This window comes from Megalobrama amblycephala, linkage group LG10, assembly GCF_018812025.1.
Source record: "Megalobrama amblycephala isolate DHTTF-2021 linkage group LG10, ASM1881202v1, whole genome shotgun sequence".
NCBI lineage: Eukaryota > Metazoa > Chordata > Actinopteri > Cypriniformes > Xenocyprididae > Megalobrama > Megalobrama amblycephala.
In genome coordinates, this window is record NC_063053.1 from 23,972,077 (window position 1) to 23,995,069 (window position 22,993).

At 36.2% G+C, this 22,993-nt stretch overlaps 1 protein-coding gene across 1 annotated transcript in view; it reads right to left on the reverse strand.

The window, feature by feature from the left end:
- spred2b (sprouty related EVH1 domain containing 2b) overlaps nt 1–22,993 on the reverse strand; it is a 49,845-nt gene that overhangs the window by 25,627 nt on the left and 1,225 nt on the right. The gene's annotated exons all lie outside the window — the stretch shown is intronic.

Sequence of the window (22,993 nt, forward strand, 5' to 3'; positions counted from 1 at the left end):
TGAATTTTCAGCATCATTTCTCCAGTCTTCAGTGTCACATGATCCTTCAGAAATCATTCTAATATGCTGATTTGGTGACCAATTATTAATAATGGTTCTTATTATTATCAATGTTGAAAACAGTTTTTGCTGCTTAATAGTTTTGTGGAAATCACGATACATTTCTTTTTAGGATTCTTTGACGAATAGAACATTTAAAAGAACAGCATTTATTTGAAATAAAAATGGTTTGTAAAATTAAATGTTCCTTGCTGAATAAAAGTATTAATTGCTTTTTAAATTATTTTTTAATCTTACTTACACCGAACTTTTGAATAGTAGTCCTTATTCCAAAATGTGTTTTTGTCTTGATTCACCTTGTTAAGCCTATTATAGGTGTTTATATTTTAGACCTGACGGGATGGTTTTCGTGGGTAATTCTTTACTCACTTGTGCGCGTCTCATCATATCTGTAAATAAAGAAAAGATGTTACGGCTACTTTGACGCGTGTATGGTGAGGGACTGGCATAGGTTAGTTGTCCCAACAAGTGAGAAAATTTGACATGGAGCCGCCCGGATTCACCCATTTTGAAAGAAAAAATGCTGAACACGAGAGTTTGGCAAAAAGAGAGTGCGACAGAGCTTGTAATAAAACAAGAATCAACATTGGCTTGGCTTTTTGGAGAAATTAGGGATTTGAAATGTTGTAAAGGCAACACGGAGATGTCGTTTTTATTACCTAACAGGTGAGTAAGGTATTTTATTCAACAGGTAAATTGCTTTAACAGAGTTCACTGTAAAGCATTATCTATTGTGAAGGGTCTTTTTCATTATGGTTGTTGTAGCTGGAATTTATTTTCAAGGAACATCTTCCGTGATCCTGATCCTCTCCATCCAAGCTTGTTATATCTCTGAAGCCTATAGTGAATGTTTTATGAGCAGTAGGATAATCTCTCTCTCTTTTTTAGTTATGAGAAAGGACCATATTCAGCCACACAGTCACACAGAGCCAAAGTACAACCAAAACAATGTTCTTCCGCAAAATGCATGCACTTTTGTTTAACCACTCGAGGGCCAAAAGTTACATACTGTACCTTTAATAAAATGAACTATACTTTTTTGTATAAGGGTATATTACTACTGTAGGAGACCAACTGACTCATTTGAATCGACTCGTTTTAATGACTTTTAGGAGGAATATGCTGTAAACATGCAATAAAAAGTTATGAAATCTGGTTGAAGAGCATCTAGAACAATCTGAGAAGATTCTTTCTAATAAAAGAGAATACGACAGGATCTAGACCACAGCAGCCATATGAGCGGGTATTACGATCATCCATTTGTAATTATTATACACAGCGACTGGCCCAGGGCCTACGTATATGTGGCTCCTCTAGTGGAAAGAAATAGAGAAATGCTGTCTGTGGGATTAGAATTAATGAGGGAGGAAGTCCTGTGGGAGAAGCACCGTCTAATGTACTTACACTTAGAGAGCCAGGCCAGGGGATTGTCTCTATGCCAGAGTCATTCAATATCAGCAGCTAATTAAAATCAAATCAAATGTAACTCCTCATAAAACTAGGTGTTTTTCATAATTGAACGAGCGGAGCGCTGGTGATTCCCCTCTAAGCTGCAGCTGTCGGTGCGATTCACACCACACGTCCTTCATGTCCCGTAGGGTGTCAGGGGTACTGGGGTCCAAAAGGTGTATATATTAAAGGCATTTTTTGTTTTTAAAAATTTTTAGTATTATACTATTATGATATTTTTTAATACTTTGAATTAGCGCCTTTATTTTTATATTTTCAGTTTAATTTTAATTTCATTTTAAGTTTTAGTACATTTGTTATGTGCTTTTGTTATTTTTTTTTAATCTATTTAGATTTTTTAGACTTAAATCTTTTTTTTTAAGTAATTTCAATCACTTTTAATAATTTTATTAAAACTAAATTTATTTATTTCACTTAGTTGCCAAGTCAAAATTTATAATCTCCATTTAAGTTTTTTAAGTTTAAAGTTTTTCACCTAATATTTGTATTTTATTTTAGCTGTATTTATATTACCGGTTTGTAACGGTTTAGTTAACAGTCACAACACTGATACATATTAAATTAAGCTTTTTATGACAATTAAGCATTCTCCTTTATTATTGTAATGCAAAACAAAATCTGTAAAAATGATTATATTATTTTTATTGGGGGCTTAATTCACATGGAAATAATGACAATAATAGTAGTGGTCCTTATTTTATTTTTATTTGTTTTGTTGTTGAAGCAAAATATAATTTATATATAATTTTGTGGATGAAATGAGACCTTTAAATGTTGCGAAATTTAGCAAATGACATATTTTGCACAATATTTAATAAAAAATTAAATAAGAAACAAAATGTTAAGTATCAAGGCTGTCAGTTTTGAAGCAAACATAAAGGGAAACTACCATGTCTGTTATGCCAAAATGCTCAATAATCAATTATACTAGGCAATGTCAGTCAATTAGTTCACTGGCAGATATATTTGATTAAAAGCAATGCTGATATTACCGATAAGCTCTCTCACGACGGATCTAAAAGAGGACGCATGATAAAACCTGGATGTTAAATGCAGAAAGGCGAGTGAAAATGTCACTGAAGTATGTGTGAGTGTTTATGTCTGTGTGTGTGAGAGAGTGAGTCATTCTATCCATCTGTGATGTGGAAATTTACAAAAAACAGTCCTTTTTCCTCGCTTTTCCATCATACAGTTTGAAAGATCGCACCCTTTTACACTCCGGTGAGTGCAGGAGGGCACAACAGGGTAACGGGGTGAGATATATATTATAAACGGAAGAACAAATAGGACTGATTGTCAATTTGAACATGTCCACTCATTTTATGCTAAAGCATTACCTCAAGACACTGAAAATTTCTCTTATTAGTCACTGAATGTAACGTCTGATTAAAATTAGAGACTGCTGTTTCCTTCCTGTGTGATGTCATTGTTGCTTCCTGTTGTTTATCTTCTTTGTCCTTCCAAGGACACTAGACATTTATAACAGAAGACTTACTTTTTTACTCAAATCTTTGGCATTTTAAGTCATCAACATATTTTGCATCACATATTCTTTCTTTATTTGATACAGACGAACAAAGACATCAAAATCACACTACAGTATAGTGAAACAAGTCTCGGAACAATAAAATATTCCTGTACTGTTTGAGCAATGGATTTCCATGAACTATCCAGTTGTTCATAATCACTGTATAAGGATTTTTGTTTTAAGACCCCTTTTTTTTTCTTTTTTTTTACAGAGGCAGGGCTCTATGCTATACATTTCTTTTTAGGAGCACAGTCAAAAATTTAGGAGCACCTTCTGATCCAATGACAGAAATTAACCTTCTCATTTTGAGACGATATTTGACTCTTTAAAATGACTTGCCGGGTTATTTATTTATTTATTTTACCTTTGTAAGGGCATTTTTTTCTAATCTTATTAAATGTGTCATCTTTTATGTCAAATTCATAAATTTATATTTATAATTTGAGTTAGAATAATAAAACACAATCAGAAAGAATAAGTTGTCAGTCAAATGAAATTCGACAAAATTCATCTTTGCACTGCAGAGGTGGCACAGAAGAACAAAAAGGTGGTATTTAGGTATATTTACAGACTGTTTAATGAAGCTCAGAAGTGCATTTAAATTCATGATAATGTTATAAGATTAATGTTTCAAATAGAAGGTTTTGAATATAAAAATATAAAATGATTTAAATGAAATAACTGAAACGATACTTTAAAAACGAAACTAAAACCGCCGGTAGGGAGCATCAAGTCATTGTTTTGTCACTGAATCATTCATTCAATCGATTCATTCAAATGGCTGAATCATTCAGAAACAAAGCAAGCGACTGTCATTATGAATGAGTCATTGAATCATTGACTCACTAGATTCATTTGAAAACGCAGATTCATTCATAAACAAAACACAGCTGTGTTTGCTCAGTGATGCACAGCAGTTTACTATTTTCGTTGACAAAATCTGACAATACTGTTCCTACAATTTAAGTCACTTAATATTAGCTTCATGTTTATTGAATTGTTTTATAAATCAATATTACATTTGCAAACTCCCGTTATAATCATTAAAAAGCTGTCATTCATCTCAGCTCATCGCGATTTCACAAAACAGAAAAAAATTTCCCTTTTTATGTGAGGTAACAAATTTAGGAATATAATTTAAAACAAAAATTGCAGTCTGTTCCAAGTGTTTTAGGACTCAAGTGTTCTCAAGTGTTTTAGGTCTTCTTGAATAGAAAAGATTTGAAGATTCAAAACTTCTTTTTGTGTTCCAGCACGCTTATTCAACCAAGGCTCATTAGAAAAAATCCCAAAACCTATACAATTCACTGCAGTTTCCAGCTGAAATGAACACTAGTGGCAGTTTATCATAGTGCACGACTGTTAAACTAATACATTTTGAAGTTTGCATCACAAATTCAGCTCTGTACGTATGGGTTTGTACAGATGTAGTAAACTTGCTCAGTAGCTCACCCGGTACAGCACTTGGCATGCAGCGCATTTGGATACGAGTCCAGAGAATCATGAGCTCAAAGACTCGTAGAAGCAAGATAAAAAGCATGCTTGCTTCTAAAATTATGATTTTATCTCACGTTTACTTTTCTTAACTCTATCAATTTAGTGTAGGTGGTACCTTATTTTCGAACACGATAAGAGCATGAAGCTTTTGTGCCATTCACCAGACGTTTCATTTCTGAACTTCCGCATTACGTACAACACAATAAAATGTTGCAAGATTCACGTTCATTTGTTTCAAATATTTAGATAATGCCATTCGCTGGACATTTCACTTTGAAAGTGTCATAAAAGAGCAATAAGCAATTACATATAATTTAGCAGAAAGGTCACCACAGACACGTTTTTCCAATGAGCCTGGGTTGGGTTTGGAACAACATGAGGGTGAGTAAATGATGACAACGTTTTATCAGACTGGTTTTTGCCTACACAAGTTTTTGTCAACTAGTCAATGAGGCAAAACAAAACAAAAACGAAAACCACACACCTTTATAGTCACAACAAAATTTCCATGACCATGGAAACCCAAAATGCTTCTGCAGTTTTTACTCCTATCATCCAATGCTGTTGCGTTTACCAGTGATAGTTAGCTGGTCATCTTTTCCAAGTAAATAAATGAGAATATTTAGCATGTCTGTTTAGCATGCTGGGATATCTACCATCTGGCTTCTCGGGGGAAAAAAATAGGGTCATAGAATTACAGGCATTTAACAGACATAATGTGAAGCGTGCGCATACACACACGTACACGAACACACACACAACAGAATGTACGAAGGCGGCGAAAGCCACGACTCCCTCTGCTCGCTGCCATCCCAGGCTGGAAGGTGTCTCAGTGTGGCCTCTCTCCCATCTGTGCGGCAGTGGGCGTCAGGCCAGCGTCACACCCCACCGTAACCAGCCAAGAAACAACTCGCTGAGTGCCACACAGGTGACACTCCACATCAACTGCAACACAACCATCCTTCTTATTCCATCTCCATTCAAATGTGTCACATGTGCTCATTCAATTTTTAAAGTCCTTTAGAAGGAATCATAATGGAAAAATTAATAATAAATGGTAACACTTTATTTTACAGTGTCCTTGTTACACATGAAGTTACTATAATAACAATAATAAATTATGCATAATTCCATGCAGCTAACCCTAAATCCTAAAACCTAATCCTAACCCTATAGTAAGTACATGTAGTTAATTAATATTACTAATTTCTTAAACGTATAATTACACTGTAACACGGACACCTTAAAATAAAGTGTAACCAAATAAATAAGAAAAGTAACAACCCCCATTCACTTTCAGCCTGCACTCACCCATGAACACAAGTGTCCAACTTGTATTGACTAACAACAAAAAAGACTGTTTTTTGGAACTTAAGATGTGTGTAGTTCAATAGTGGCAAACTCACAAGGTAGCATGGCTAAATAAAGGTACTGTCAACCAAAAATTTCACTCATACTCACTTTCTCACACTCATATTGTTCCAAACCCATCTTCAAAACACAAATGAAGGGATTTTTCTCCACTGAAAGTCCACGCAACCAAAACTCTGATGCTTCAAAAGGTTTACAAAGACAAATGGTAAACAGAAACTCAACCATACAAGCCTGACGCATGAAAACAAACTTCATTTGTTCTTGAGGAAACTCAAACATGCTTGACACAAGAACAAACCTCATTGGTTCTTGTGCAAATTTGATGTGCTCTATGAATGTTGATCAATGTGCATTGATCAACTTTTATATGTGAATAAAAACCTAAATTACATCTGCTCATCATATAAAGTGATTATGTCTCACAAAAAACTTGGATTAAACCACTTAATTCATATGAATTACTTGATTTAAATAGATGACAACCTACATTTTGATTGCATTGACTTTCATAAGTGTTTAGGGAATCTCTCTCTTAAAAATACCTTCATTTGTGTTTTGAAGAAGTTTTATGACATGAGGATAAGTAAATGATGACAGAATTTTCTTTTTTGAGAGAGCTAACCCTTTAAATTTCATTCTGTTCCTCAAACAAAACTATGATATGACTTCAGAAAACTTGGATTATAGTGCAAATGGATCACTTTTATGATACTTTCATGGTGTGTTTTGTCTTGTTTAGAGCTTGACAGCCACTGGTCACTGTATGCTTTCATAGTATTGAATCTAGGGAACCAGGAACTAGGGACTTTGGGGTGGTACTCAGTGTGTTTGGACCGCAGGAACCAGGGTCTAAATGAAGTTCCAGGTAAAAATTCCCCCCTCAGAAAGTCCCTGCTCACGAGGTAGTACTTTTTCAAAGTTCAGGAACTTTCGCCAACCTGGGCCCTGAACATGCTGATAAGTTGAGTTCACGCAGCATTTTGATTGGTTGACTCTACGCAGAATTTTATTTCAACCACCATTTTTAAAAATCTGTTGCAATGCGTGCAGTAAGAGTTGTTTGCTATTCGAATCAACAATGGAGTTTAAAAAATATGACAGATGGACTGATGACGAGTTTCAGGTTTTATTAAGATTATATGCGGAGGACGTAATCCAGCGGGAATTGGAAAGTCGCATGCAGTCCTACGTCAACGGACTAAATTGCCAAATCTTCACGGTACTTTAGACCGTGATGGAAATGAAGACAGCAGCAGGTCTGCGGGAAAAAAGTTCCTGGGACAAATTGTTCCAGGTAATTTTAGTGGAAACGCGTATATATTTTTAGCTAGTTACACAGAAATTACACATTTCACCTTAAGATGGAGGTGAGAAAATGACAAACCTAAATAACCTTGACACAAATCAATACAAAGTACTAATATTTTTCCAAGCTATCCATATTAAAAGGTCAAAGAAAGCCATTGGGATTCTTTAGGTGCTCTCCGAAGGGCCAGCAAAAATACCCACTCAGGGGTTCCTTGAAGATAAAAGGTCTACAAGTTCCAGTTTACAGAAGTAACAACGACAAAACTTTTTGCAGAATTTCTGTGGCTGGGAGTTTTAGCGTACGTGCAGGTTGGCAGGCCACAGAGGAGATGGGGTGAAGTCAGGAGAGAGTGACGGATAGACGGATGTCTCACCATAGTTTAGTCTATTTGATTACAATCAGGGGCACCGCCGTTACAATAGGGCACAATGGTGTCCACACAATGTGGAATTGTCCACGTTCTCTAGGCTTTAAATGATATGTCGCCACCTCTTCCCAGAGTCTCAATGAGATCAACAATGGACGACTCAGGGATTTATGAAAGCATGGCACCAAATTAATTCAATCAGAAATCTTGTCCTGTGAGGCCGCCAAATATAGGGTGGTCGTATCCTCGTGAGATGCTGGAAACATTATTCCCACATTTTCCCAAATTAACAGAGACTGATGAAGGGTACTACCCATCCATAAAGTTTATGCTTCTGAGAATGGTTATTACAGACGACTCCTTCCTTTCCTTCTTACACCAATTTAAACTCGTTTAACCATTAACCATTTGTTTAATCAAATAAATAAGACAAAAGGGGATCCAAAAACTGTGCATACAATTACACAATTTGTGTGTTTGTTTTCGGCTGCCACAAAGGCCTGCTGGAAATTTGCCATTTAGCTGCTGTGCATTTCAAGATTGAACATTATAAACACAGAGCTTTTGTCAACCATTTCTATTTCTCAGTTAATATCGAACATGAACAGTCGAAAAACGAACTACATTGAGTGCACATTCTATATTAATGAGCCAAACCTAAACAGCATACAGTGAAAAACATTGCTTGGTGGAAAAATAGGCCTAATTTATTTACATTATTATTATTCCTATCATTTATTAATATATTAAACTACTTATTGAACATTGGTGTCTCTTATTATATTGTGTACAATAAGCCACTCGAGGCTGTGTGTAACAGTGATTTTACCAGCATTTACCCCTTGCCCATGTTAAAAAAATCACATACACAAAGTTTAAGGCCCATTTACACCAAGGACGATAACTATAAAGATAACGATAAAAATATAGTTCTAAAAATGATTAAATTTCAGTATTAAAGAATAGCAGAGTCCACACCACAGCTATAACGATAACAGCACTGAGAAACGATATAATTGAAATCACTTTCAGAACGATTTTATACATGTTGATGAACGATAAAAACATTGACAGTCAATCAGAATCCATCCTGATTTAACGAGCTCGAGCATTTAAAGTGACAGACAAGAACACGGTTAGAAAAAATAAAATGATATCGTCCGCTGGTGTGGTCGCAATTATAGTTATCTTTAAAGTTATCGTTCTTGGTGTACTAATATATACAATATATTGTGCTAATCTGATTTGTAATATCAAACATTCTTCAGCCTGTGATTGACACTAGAGGTGAGGGACAAAAATTGATTCACAAATGCATCATAATTCTCTTTCAAATTATCCTACATCAATCCACAAACAATTATAATTGAAATTTTAAATGCATTCTTAATATTTCTGGGTATTGGATAGCTTAGGGATGCACCGATATGAAAATATTGGCAGATACCGATAACCGATAATTCTTTATATCTGAAAGCCGATAACCAATAACCGATAACCAAGCAATGTTCCAAGCACACATATAATGTTTAAAATAGAGTACCCCAGGGATGACGTGTTTTTGTAGGCCAACCCGGAAGTTAGCGCCGCACGGGTTCCCTCGATTGAAAGCCTATGCTTTTTTCCCATAGACTTTTGGAAAATCGCAGAAAATAAGCTCTGTGTTTAGGGTTATGACACTTACACGTTTTGTCTATCAAGATAATCTTTACAAGTTAACACAATATTTATAGATTTTGAAGCATAAATAAAGTCGTCAGATATAAAAGGCTAACAGTTGGCTATAAACGGACTACAGCACACCATGGTTGCGGATCAACGTCTTCACCACCAAGCTTCCTCAAACTTTATTTAGAAAATAACTTTATTTATAAATATGCTCGCTGATTATGATCTGTGCAGTGTATGAATACTTATCCACTTTTTCATGAGAAATGCTGTCCAAATGTCCCGTTTTTAATGATGACGTCTAAAGTCCCCGCCAAAGGAAGCAGTCCCTTTTAGCAATTTGTTAGCAACCGCCGATTTTAAGACACCGTAAAAGTTTTAAAAAATCACAAGTGGGTTATAACTGGTGTGTTTTATGTCATAGATCAAAACGTGAAAGTATTTAGAGGCTTTGTTAACCACAGACCTTATTTCAGGCTATTAAGCAAAAACCCATAGACTTTACGGCGTCGGAACCAGAAGTCCTAAAATGCTAACTCGCTTCCGGGTTTTGCCTACAAAAATGCGTCATCCCTGAGGCACTCTATTATAATGATCTCATAATTTTATGCAGCTTATATGACAGACTTGTGCTGCACATGTTGCACTTAACAGTAGTTTCCTTTTTGAAGTGATTTCGATAATATTTCACGCAATTCAAAACCATCATGGTGGACAACGCACATCTGAAGTGTCTCAGCTGAAGGAAATAATCAATTATTTATCGGCTTTAATATATCAGCCAAATTTTCTTATAACGATAACGTTAAAAATGAACATATATTTCATCACAAGAAAATCCCTTCAAAAGTTGATCAATCCATACTAACGACCAAGTTTAAGGCGGCTCTGATGCGGCATTTCATTTCCACCGAGCGAAAGCCGCAGAGCTGCCTCTGATTTTATTATAGCTGCTTATTCTATTCCTATTGGCCAGTCAGTGCAGACATATTTTACTATGGCTTTTACATCGAATCTTTACACAGAATTATCAGCTCACCACAAATCTGCATCCCTGCACTGTTGCTGAAAAACCAAGATGTACTGAGAATCAAAATGTAATCGAAATCATGTGGACGCCACATGGACCCCACTACCGCCACCTTTGCAATCCAAAGCGGCACCTTGTGTTTTGAACCTGCAAAGATACAGCAGCGCTGACAGACAAACACAGAGCAGAACGCCACTTGACAACAGAACAATCTGGAAAAACCTGCCTGGACCGGGCTTACCGGCTGTTCTCCGTCATCTCTGCGTATCTAGCGGCAGGGCTCACGGCATCGGCGGGGCGAGCGTCTCCCGGGCGCGCTCAGAAGGACGGAGACCGAGCATGTCTGCGTCCAGAAAGCAGGGAGAAAGCTCCAGCCTCCTCTTCACACACTGTATGATTCAGTCTCCTTGACAAACACTCGGAGTGCTGGAGTATGAGTCATCCACAAGCAGCCATTTCTGCCTTGAGCCGGCGGCCTACAGCACAGCTTTTTCTCTCTTGCAGTCTAACGTGCAGAGAATATAATCTCCAAGCAGCGTAAGCTCCAACTCGCCTACACCTCCAGCTAAAGCTACGACCAACAACACCCACACATGCACAGGGTGTAGGCTCAACCGAACATGAACCAGTGCAGTTAGTTACTGTGCCCCTCTACATCAAACAACACACCTACACGCACGCAACGCACACGAGAGCTGACTTGGAGCCTATACGCTGTGTAAACACCTACATCTTAACCATCAATCATTGGTGCGAACAGGAGAGCTGGTCCTGGTCGTTTGAGTGGTTAAGAAAAGAGAGTATGATAGTCGTCAATAGAGAAAGATGCTTTCTGGAGGCAGATGGTGTCGTTTTGGCATCTACTAGAAGAGGCTAAACCTTGACCCGCTGGTTTCTCCATTGGAGGCCATTCAAAAGCAGCCATGTTTTATGACTAAAAATGTTTCTGAAAGCAACTTATGCACCAAAAATATGTAATTTACTACCAGGGGCTCCTGCACCATCTGAGCACCTACTATTTAGATGAATGGGATAGCGATGGGATAAAAATGACATTTCTGTCATCATTTACTCACCAGTGGAAGTCAACGGAGGGTATAATTTTCGTTTTTGTCCCTTTAGGCATAATCTCTCCAGGGCTGTATTTATTTGATAAAATACAATAAAAGCAGTAATATTATGAAATATTATTACTATTTAAAATAACGGTTTACTATTTGAATATATATTAAAAAGTAATTTATTCCTGTAATCAAAGATGAATTTTCAGTATCACTACGCCAATCTTCAGTGTCACATGATCCTTCAGAAATCATTATAATACGCTGATTTGCTGCTCAAGAAACATTATTATTATCATAGTTGAAATCAGTTGTGCTAATGAATACTTCTATGGAAACCATACATATATATTACTGTATTTTTCACTGATATGATGGTGAACACAAATAATATAATGATATATGTGGAATCTCACATATGAAATGAAACAACTTGGTTCCAGTGAAAGAATGCTGCACACCAACCAGTTTTGCCAGGAGCTGTTGTTATTTTATCAACATTTATCATACATTTTAAATGCTTAAACAACCAGGGTTGCCAGGTTTTCACAATAAAACCCGCCCAATTGCTCCTCAAAACTAGCCCAAAACTAGCCCAATCGCATTTCGGGGGCTAAATATCACATTATTTGGGGTTGATTCAATTGGGTTGGAAAATCAACCCGCGGCAACAGTATAAAGGTAGCCCAATTGGCAACACTGTGAACAACATACTTGAAATTGCTGATAAAATTTCATGTTTCTGATATATGCAGTCAGCGTCAAACAATCCAGTCAGGGTAATTTTATTTAAAATATGCCAGGCAGTAATGATCAGTAGTCTTCTTTTCACGATTGTTATTTGGTTGGCTTCTGTTACATTGGGTGACTTTATTTGAATAGTACCAAAAAAACAGACTGTCCTCCAAAAAAAAAAAAAAACGACCCTATAGCGCCATATTACGACCTATATTTACGTTTTGAAGTCATGCGCCCTCTAGCGGCCATAAAAATAATGACAGTGTCGTGTTACGTCAGTCGTCATGAAATGACGTATGACTGTCATTACCAATCAAAATGTGTGTTCATTTAAATGCAGTGTGTGGACTTTTTACGCCATTTGTCCTATTTCCATTTACCAAAACTAATTTTTATTAACGACTACATCCACCCCACCCCTAAACCTCCCCTTAGTGATTTATAGTGCATTTACACTTTATGAGCACATGCATTCCCTGGGATCGAACCCACGATCGCACAATCACATGATTGCATATTGTTATTGCAAAGCTTTGCCAATTGAGCTACGCAAAACCGAAATATGACGCAGATAAAAGGGAACAATACATTAAAATGAAAGTGTCCTGTTGTCAATAGGGGAGCAACTTTAGTAAACGCTCCTATGAGTCGTATTTCAGGGAAGTGACAAACGAGCTATATGGTCGTATTGGTTGGAGAACATGTTGCAAAAAAACACCCAAACATTTTGGTTGATATTAAACATTGATCAACGCACATGTCAGTTACAGTAAACAGAAGCTCAAGCATGTTTGCTTGACGTTCGAGAACCAATGAGGTTCATTCTCGTGTGTTACGCGGCACTTTGAGCTTCCGCAATGAGGTTTGTTCAAGCAGGTTCGGTTGAGCTTTTGTTAATGTTTGCTGATTTATGTTAATATGTGAATAAAAGTCTAAATTTAATCTGTTCATCATATTAAGCAATCAAGACTTCAGAAAATTTGGACTAAACCACTCCATTTATATGGATTAGCTTTATGATCTCTTTATAACCTTTTTGAAGCATCAAAGTGGTAGTTGCATAGCTGTCTATGGAGGGACAGAAAGCTCTCAGATTTAATTAAAAAGATCTTCATTTGTGTTCTGAAGATGAATGAAAGTCTTACGGGTTTGGAACGACATGAGGGTGAGTAATGTGATGAAAGAATTTTCATTTTTGGGTGAACTAACCCTTTAAGAATCATAGACTTTGTCATTGCATCCTGATGCATCAACAGTGAAGAACCGCCTACTCCATCATAGTTCAACTACGAAGCAATTTGGTGCCTGCGATTTATTTTTTCCTTTGCATCTTTGCTGATGTAAAGAGGAAAAAACACTTGCAGGCACCAAATTGCATCATAATTCTGTACAAGAGCAGAATGTGGACAGGAATACAGGACATCCTCGCTATTCAGTCCAGTGGTGCAGCGGACATTCAGTAGACATGTGGACACATGACATTTATCACATGAGTGTTGCAACACTCAGTTCAGTCAGTAGAGCTCTCACCCTCTCTCTCTCTCTCAGGCAAACACGTGAATTCTGGGGGATGGGATACAATAATGTATCCACTCTATCAGCTACAGTGTGCTCTGCTTATGAATATCATAATTCCACTTCAATTTGCCAAACTTAATATAAAAAAAGGTAAAATAAAAAGAATCAAAAGGGTTTACCTGAAAACCATTTTGGTTATTCAAGCAATAAGCCATTCCAAGCCATGCATTAAAGAGATTTTACCAGGTGTGAGGGGTGTACATATGTCCAACCTTATGTGTCTTATTGCTTTTTGGTGATAAAAGACACCAACGTTAAATACATGGTTTCATTTTTTAAAGGCACCCTGAAATCAAATTTGACCCTAGTTACTTGATTAATACATGTTCCTGGTTTTATTTTGCCACAGCAAAACTCAAAGATTTTCACATCTCTGAGAGCATATGACACTAAAGAGAAAAAAGATGTGTCTGATTTCACATTATTGACTCCCAGCAGAATTAGTTTGAATATGAAGCTTTTCAGTTATTAATGACTCAAACGGGCCATAAGATGCTTTTAATGTTTTCCTTTTCATTTAGTGTTTAATGCATCTGTTTGTGCATGTATAAGATCTATACTGAGCATGTATAAGATTTATCCTATCTAACAAACCAAGAAACTGTATTTTATGTTTAAACTGTATTTTATGATGTCACTTCAGGACATACATCAAGAAGACAAATTACACAGTTATAACAACATAGAGAGTTACAAAATAAAAAAAATACCACTGTGAAACGTTCTGCTTAAGTCATGCTTGGTTCTGATCAATCTGCATTTTCATAATCTGACTTGGGCTCGAATTGATACGTTAAAACCAACAACATTATTAACCATTTGTGATACGCTTGAGATGTTTGGCCAATCACAATGCACTGGGCCAGCTGGCCAATCAGAGCACTCCGGGCTTTCAATCAGAGCATTTCATACAGATTGGGAATAGAGGTGCTGCAATAATGTGCCGTATCAAAGCATGTTAACCTATTCTAGTACACTCAATAAACAAAATAATGACCTTTTAAATTAGCATCATATGGCTCCTTTAAATTTAAAGTCCAATCAAGTTTTTAATGTTGTTTATATGTCTATGTGGTGTTTTTAATATGCTTTAAAGGTGCCATCGAACGTTTTTTTTACAAGATGTAATATAAGTCTAAGGTGTCCCCTGAATGTGTCTGTGAAGTTTCAGCTCAAAATACCCCATAGATTTTTTTTATTAATTTTTTTAACTGCCTGTTTTGGGGCATAATTAGAAATGCGCCGATTCAGGCTGCGTTCCCTTTAATTGCTCGCGCTCTCCGCCCCCTCCCGAGCTCTCGACTCTATCATTGCATAAACAAAGTTCACACAGCTAATATAACCCTCAAAATGGATCTTTACTGAATGCATGCGTCGGATTATGTGAGTATTGTATTTATTCGGATGTTTACATTTGATTCTGAATGAGTCTGAGGTTTTGCTCCATGGCTAAAGCTAACATTACACTGTTGGAGAGATTTATAAAGAATGAAGTTGTTTATGAATTATACAGAGTGTTTAAAAATGAAAATAGCGACGGCTCTTGTCTCCGTGAATACAGTAATAAACGATGGTAACTTTAACCACATTTAACAGTACATTAGCAACATGCTAACGAAACATTTAGAAAGACAATTTACAAATATCACTAAAAATATCATGATATCATGGATCATGTCAGTTATTATTGCTCCATCTGCCATTTTTCGCTGTTGTCCTTGCTTGCTTACCTAGTCTGATGATTCAGCTGTGCACAGATCCAGACGTTAATACTGGCTAATACTCGATCATGGACTGGCATATGCAAATATTGGGGGCGTACATATTAATGATCCCGACCGTTACGTAACAGTCGGTGTTATGTTGAGATTCGCCTGTTCTTCTGAGGTCTTTTAAACAAATGAGATTTATATAAGAAGGAGGAAACAATGGAGTTTGAGACTCACTGTATGTCATTTCCATGTACTGAACTGAACTTGTTATTTAACTATGCCAATATAAATTTAATTTTAATTCTAGGGCACCTTTAAGACAAACTATGTGCAAATTCATAAGTCAACACCATTGCGGAGTATTTTCTCCATAAAACTGCAGTGATCTAAAGACTGTTTCAAAAACATTGATTTTTTAGAAGGCAGACTGAGATGGCGAACGGGATCATGGTTTATGTAACATTAGCAACACATTATTAGCTGTTTGATAACGTAGTCAAGCAAAAGGCTAATCATACTAAATAAGTTATGCGTCAGACGTTGTAAAGAGCGATATCATTGTGCAGTGTTTACCTCAGTAAGCTGACCGAGTGGATCTCTGAGCTTGTGCGAGTGGAGGCGGGGCTAATTAGCATATTCATGGTTCCATGTATACTAAATGAAGCAAGGGTGTAGAGTTACATTCAAGCTATTTTAAGGCATGAAAAAAAATCCACAGGAAAAAAAACAATGTTTAAATATGTCTTTTTGGTGATCAAAGATGAGTTTTAAGGGGTAAAATTATTGACTACAGGGGGACTTTAAGTCTGTTCCTTACACAAAGAGCTCAGAATCATTTCATTTAACTGCCCCCCACCCCCACTGAACGAGAAATCTGGCACAGGGCACACACATAAAAAGAAACAAAAAAAAATCCCTGAGCGAGTAATGAAAAACCAATATATAAATGTGGGGCAGAGTGGTTTCCGCCCCTTTTGGCAGGTGGGTTAAACAGTTGCACCAAACCTGATAAGGGCAGAGTGTTACTTCCTTAGATAAGGTCTGTGTAACCCTGCCTGGCCCTACTCACAGCCAACTACAAAAGACAGAGAAGGGGAAACACAAGACTCTCTTTTTTAAAGCAAGTCTATGTTGTATACATCAGGCATTACAATGAATGAACTTTAATGTTGAAAAGGCATTACAGTATATTAAATGACAATGTTATGTGCAAACTCTGTGCTGCTCGCGGCACAGAAACTACAAGTATATTATTACTAATGTAAATATCTAATAAGCTCATCCCACCATTACACTAATGACTGGTCCATTGTCATGAACTGATATTGATCCATGTGTCAAAAGCAGAACTATGCTGTTAAAAAGACAGCCATTTGACACATTTATACTATACCGTTCAATGTATCAAAAGTAACAGTAAAGACATTTCCAATAAATGTGTTTTTTTAAGTTTAAAGAGAAAAAATGCATGATGGCTTCCACAAACATATTAACTGTTTTCCACATTGATAATAATAAAGCAGCAAATCATCATATTTGCTTAATGATCATCATAATATGATAATGTGACACTTAAGACTGGAATAACGATGCTGAAAATTCAGCTTTGATCACAGGAAAAAATTACATGATTGAAATTAAAACATATTCAAATAGAAAACAGCTATTTTAAATAATGTTTCACAATATTACTGTTTGTAGTGTATTTTGATCAAATAAATGCAGCCTTGGTGAGAATAAGACATTTCTTTCAAAAACAAAGTCTTATACAGCCCAAACTTTTCAATAGTGTCAGAGACCGTCTGCGCCGATAGCCTTGTGGGTAGCGTGCCGACATACGGCGCAGTTGCACTTTGGGCAACGAGTTGGAGTCCCGGCTCATGGACCTTTCCTGATCACATCCCACCTCACTTCCTGTCAACTCTCACTTTAAACCTTAACGCTCAAAATAATTAATTGGTTTGAGTAGGACAAACTTATTAGTAGTAAGTACTTAGAGTATTTAGCACTTACAAATTAACTTTTTCTTTCAAGTTCACAGAACTGATATTTTTTAAGTAAACTGAACTGTTACATTGTTTTGAGTTAGCATTGAGTAATAGCATTATCTTAGCCCTTTTATGTAGTGAATACACATCTATAATGAGTCTACACATTTTAATTGTTTTGAAAATGTTTTATATCATAATTTTCAAGTAAAAACTATTTTACAAATATCATTAACTTCCGAACCTAATGGTTATACAATTTGGCAACCTAGAATGACCTTAATAACAAAGACTGATATTTTAAAAATATTACTGTAGAGAGTATGTCAAGGTCTTTCGTGTGAAACATTTTTTGTGTGTATTTTTGAAGAAATTGTTAGATGCAGACAAAAAAAAATCTACAACATATGGTTCCAAGCAGAATAAAGTGCTATTCAGCCATAGATCCGTGTCATATCAACTACATCTTCAACCTGAGAAGGGGGAAAACCAACCCTTAAGGCCAGAAAGGACACAAAGAGTGCTAAATAATGGTGGCAAGTAATACCAAAGCTATTGTTCATGTCCAGGTGTCCCATTGCATTTGATATTCAATTCAGTCCGAATCCTGATTTAGAGTTAACAAGTTGGGCTAAGACTGGGCTCTGACATTTGGCCGCTTCTATCTGCTGGCTTGGGAACGTGTTGGCAAAAGTCTCCTCGTTATTCGTCGGCTTACTATTGAATTGCCGGTCAGTGGGCTGTGGAAGCACACTGAATTAAAGAAATTGTGCAGTTGACTGGACTTCCAGTGGACACATGCGCATTTCCATATGAGAGCACTGAAATTCACAAGACCTCATTTGGCCCCTCGATGCTTTTCGGGTTGGGGGGGATGGGCTGATTGAATGAAAAAGAACAACAGGTTCAATAAAGCGCAGATAATGGCTTCCTGTCTGGGCCGTGACAGAAGAGCTATCTGTGTTCCCTTCTCAGCAGGACCGCAGAGGGGTGAGAAGTTGACAACGCTTTCATTCTCCAGAGGACTGGGAGCTATGTTTGGACAGGCTGCTTTACAACAGCAGAGTGGCCTTCACAAATAAACCATCACATTTTACTACTTGGCTTGACCAAGAAAACATTTAAGGAAACAATCAAATAAAAAATTAACAGCCTGGAAGATTGGGCAGGAGCATTTGGCCCTTGTGTCTTTTCCACAGGATGTAAAACACATTCATAAGAAGCGCAGGACGTCTGATAATGGGGAATAAGAAAAGCACTTCTTGAACTCTGAAATGGAAATTCTTTTAGACTAAACACCAACTGTAAATCTTTAGTTCACCATATTTCCATGATATTTTGAGCATTTTATTTAAATGCACATAGGGCTGTGATATTTTATAACATGTTAAATATTATGGTATAACAATAATGCTTCAAAGGCATATTCACCCAAAAATGAAAAAAATATCCCTCAAGGTATCCTAGATCTTCTTTCAATCTGAGATATATTTAAAGATATCCTTGCTCTTCCAAGCTTTATAATGGGAGTGAATGGGGGCCACATTTTGATGCCAAAAAAAATTCATCCATCCATTGTAAAAAGTTTCCAGGGGGCTAATAAAGGCCTTCTGAAGCGAAGCAATGGGTTTTTGTAAGAAAAATATCCATAGTTAAAATTTATTAACTAAAATAACTAGCTTCCGACAGACGGCCGTACTCACTGATTTGCGGCAGGAGAGTAAACTCTGACACGACACGTGACATAATGATGCTTACAATACTCCTACATCCTGCTTCATACATCACATCACGGGTTACTCGTTTGAGTAAATCATGGGATAACTTTCATTTTTGGGTGAACTATGTCTTTAAGTATGTAAAATCAATTTAAATTATATTTAAAAACTGATAATGGTATAATCTACATACATTTTTCACACTCTTGTGTTCGGCTAGTCTATCGTCTTGGAAATGTCATTGGACAAACCCCGAACCTGCTATCTGAGTCAACCTAAAATTTTGTCTTTTCATAAGTTTTGAATTATTAAAATAAGTTATCGCAGTTCATTTGCGATATTTATAGATTTCGATAATTCCGATATATTGTGCAGCCCTAATATTTACTAAGGGAAGCATTATCTATGCTACTGTTCTGTTGCACAATCAAATATTTAGAGTCTTAAGGAGAAAAAAAAAAAAACACCTCACTTTAACTTACGCAGATATGTGAAGCACATCCTTGCCAGCTTCAATATTCATTTATTGCTTACATAACCTGAGCATGACTCTTACTAAGGAAGGACCAAAACTAAAGTATAATGCATTTCATGGACCTTGACTTGTGTTAACTTGTCTCTTTTCTTATTATCTTGTAATAATAATTAATGTAGTGCAAGATGTGAAAAATGTGATTGTGATCTTAAAAATCAGGTTTCAAACATAATAAATATCAACAGGAATGTTTAAGAACTTTTGCTGCATTCAAACAAAACACATTTTTGCCTATTTATTTACTCACGGAATTTGAATCAAAAGCTCACCCCAAGTACATAAGCATCCCATTAACGGTAAATTAATATAAACACACTTCAGGTCACAGTAGCATAACAGTCAATCCTCGGTTTATTACACTTAAAAAAAAACACAACCCGATCAGAATATAAGCAGATTTAAGCAAAGCTCTCTTTCCAGACAAAAGCCAGGGAAAGCAATACAGTCCAACATCCTCTTAAAGGGAATTAAATGGCTAACATTACCAATATTAAATCAAATTAATAGAAAGAGAGACATAAGGCTCTAAAACTGCTGAGCTTGCCTGTGTAACATTGAGGACTCATCATTTTAAGACATTAAGGTTAATTATTGCTGCAGATCAAGCGAGCATGTCAAAAACATCAGACAGACAGCTAAGTCATGGTGATTTTTATTTTCTAACTATATTGTAATCTAGACCATGTAAGGAAAAATATGCATTGAAGCGTAACCATAAGGATAATCATATACACTGACACATACAAAGTAATGCTTTTATTTCTGGCACACACAGTCTGTACCGAGGCTGTTCGTATGAGTCAGAGTGAAAATGAGGATCTGAAATCGATTTTTCCTGCACAGGGCAGGGGATTGGGAATGGTTGGGGACCGGGTGACCTTTTCTGAAAGTCATTTTACACTGTTGTCTTCTATACTATTTACAGGCAGAGTCAAATGTTAGTTTGGGAACATTATTACTGAGATCAATACGATTGATATGACTGTGTTTGTGTGTGTGAGTGCTGTATCACATTCATCCTATTGAGTAACAAGCTCCTAAACCTGCTAGTCCCTAAATAACACGGTAGACGAGTATATAATGTGCAACCTTACAAACATTTTACCATGGTAACTATAAGTTACTGCAATCACTGTGACTAATAAACCAAATGTAAAAAAGAATTGGGTTTACAGTGTCCTTGTTACATGTAATTACTATAATAATAATAATACCAGTAAATGATGCATAATCACCCCTATTCCTAACCCTATAGTAATGTTGCTAATTAATATTACTAAAATATACTTAAATATATAATTACACTGTAAGAAGGACCCTTAAAATAAAGTGTAACCAATAATTGTTTGGTATAATGAAACGGATTGTGTGCCTAGTGTATTGCAAAAAAACTTTTGCTGCTATTGGGGTGGGACAGGGATGGGTTTCGTGGTCTGGTTTATGGGTGGGTTAGGGTTAGGTTATGGGGTAGAGAGGTAGGGTCAACAGTGTAATTATAGATGCAATTACTGGCAGATATTTTTTTTTTAATTTAGGTACAACGTAAAACATGTATGTACACAATAAGTGCATTGTATCAAATTATTGGTTTAAATGTTAGGTAACACTTTGGTACAGGGAACAGATATTCACTATTCACACTCAACTATGAATTTTGCCACAATAAACTCTTAATTTACTGCTTAGTAGGGCTGGGTAAAAAATATTGATTTCTCAATTTTAAATCGATTCTCATTTTTACGAACCGATATCGATTCTTAAATCCCAAGAATCGATTAGTCTAGTCTGTTTTCAGTTGATGAATGAGCAGAATATGTAGCACCTCCCATCCAATAAATTGCAATAATCTTTGCGCTTTATTACTTTTGATATGAAGCAAAGTCTCAGATTTCATATATTATGAGATTTAAAAATAAATACCGTTTTGGCGCTGTTTAATGTGTCGTGACAGATCGCTTTAGCGCTTCAGTTCAAGAGAAGCGGCAGCACGAGCGCATGTGAAAATCCTCTCCTCCGCTTTAATACTAGTTACAGCATGAAATAAACAAGACTAAACATCTGAAGGTATGTTAAAATATACAGTACAACTTACTGAAATCCGTATCATGTCTCATGTAATCGCTCAATCAGTGTTTCAACCTCGGAAAGACGTCAATAAAACAGCTTGTAAACAATGTCACGTAACGTCACATTTACCTCAGAAAAACATATTCAGTGACCATAAACTCATTAGTCAGCAAGAAAAGTGAACTCTAGAAAGCAGCATTCTGATAAATATAGCTATGCACCGTTACATACTCATTATAATGTTTAATGTTCGTCAATATTTAATGCATGTTTGAATAAATCAGTTATGACAGCCACGATTAAATGTTTATTTCAAAAAAACGAATTGGAGTAGAAATATGGTTATGCAATTCTAAACTTTATTTATAATAAAAACATCATTAAGTGTTTGTTTATAAGTTAATTTTAACCTTCAATATTATTATAATTATAATGTGTAGTTTACAGCATTAGTTGAGAGATTTTTTTCCTCTAGAAAATTTGCCATGTACTGTAACTGAAATACTACATCCAAAATAATTGATATCAAATCGAATCGAAAGCATGTGAATAGTAATCGAATCGAATCGTGAAAATTTTGTCAATACCCAGCCCTACTGATTATTAATAGTAGTTGTTGTAGCGTTTAAGTTTAGGCAGGATTTAGGGATGTAGAATAAGGTCAAGCAGAATAAAGCATTAATATGTGCTTTACAAGTACTAATAAACAGCCAATTTTCAAGACAATAAGCAACTAGTTAAAAGTGAGAATTGTTCCCCATAAAGTGTTACCACATGTTAGTACTTAAAGACACTTCATATAAAGTGATTCCCATTGTAGTAACATTAACTATGATTACCACAGTAACTTCGGTAAGGATATAACCTGCCCTTAACTAATAATGTAAGCAAATTTAGTTTTAAGCAGTTCAAACCATTAATAAACTCGTTATAAACATTTATTTTTCACAATTTTTTCGCTGACAAGCGCTGAAATAACTATGGTATTTTGGAGGAAACCTTTTTCAGTAATGTGTAACAATAACTTAATGGACAGTACTTAAGGAGTAAGTAACTTTGTTGTTATCAGGGTGTTTATTTATTACGTAGACTCTTTACAAACACGCGCACGGTCGTTTTAAGCGTGTATATGGTGGACGCGCGCTTATCGCTGCAGTCATGAATGGAGCAGCTGAAGGTTACAGCTTTTATGAATGAGCGCAAACAACAACTCCTCTGCCCTTCGCCCTTCCGTTTGACAAGCGCTGGCAGACTGACTCCAATTCATCCGTGAGGCCACTATTGTTAACGTGT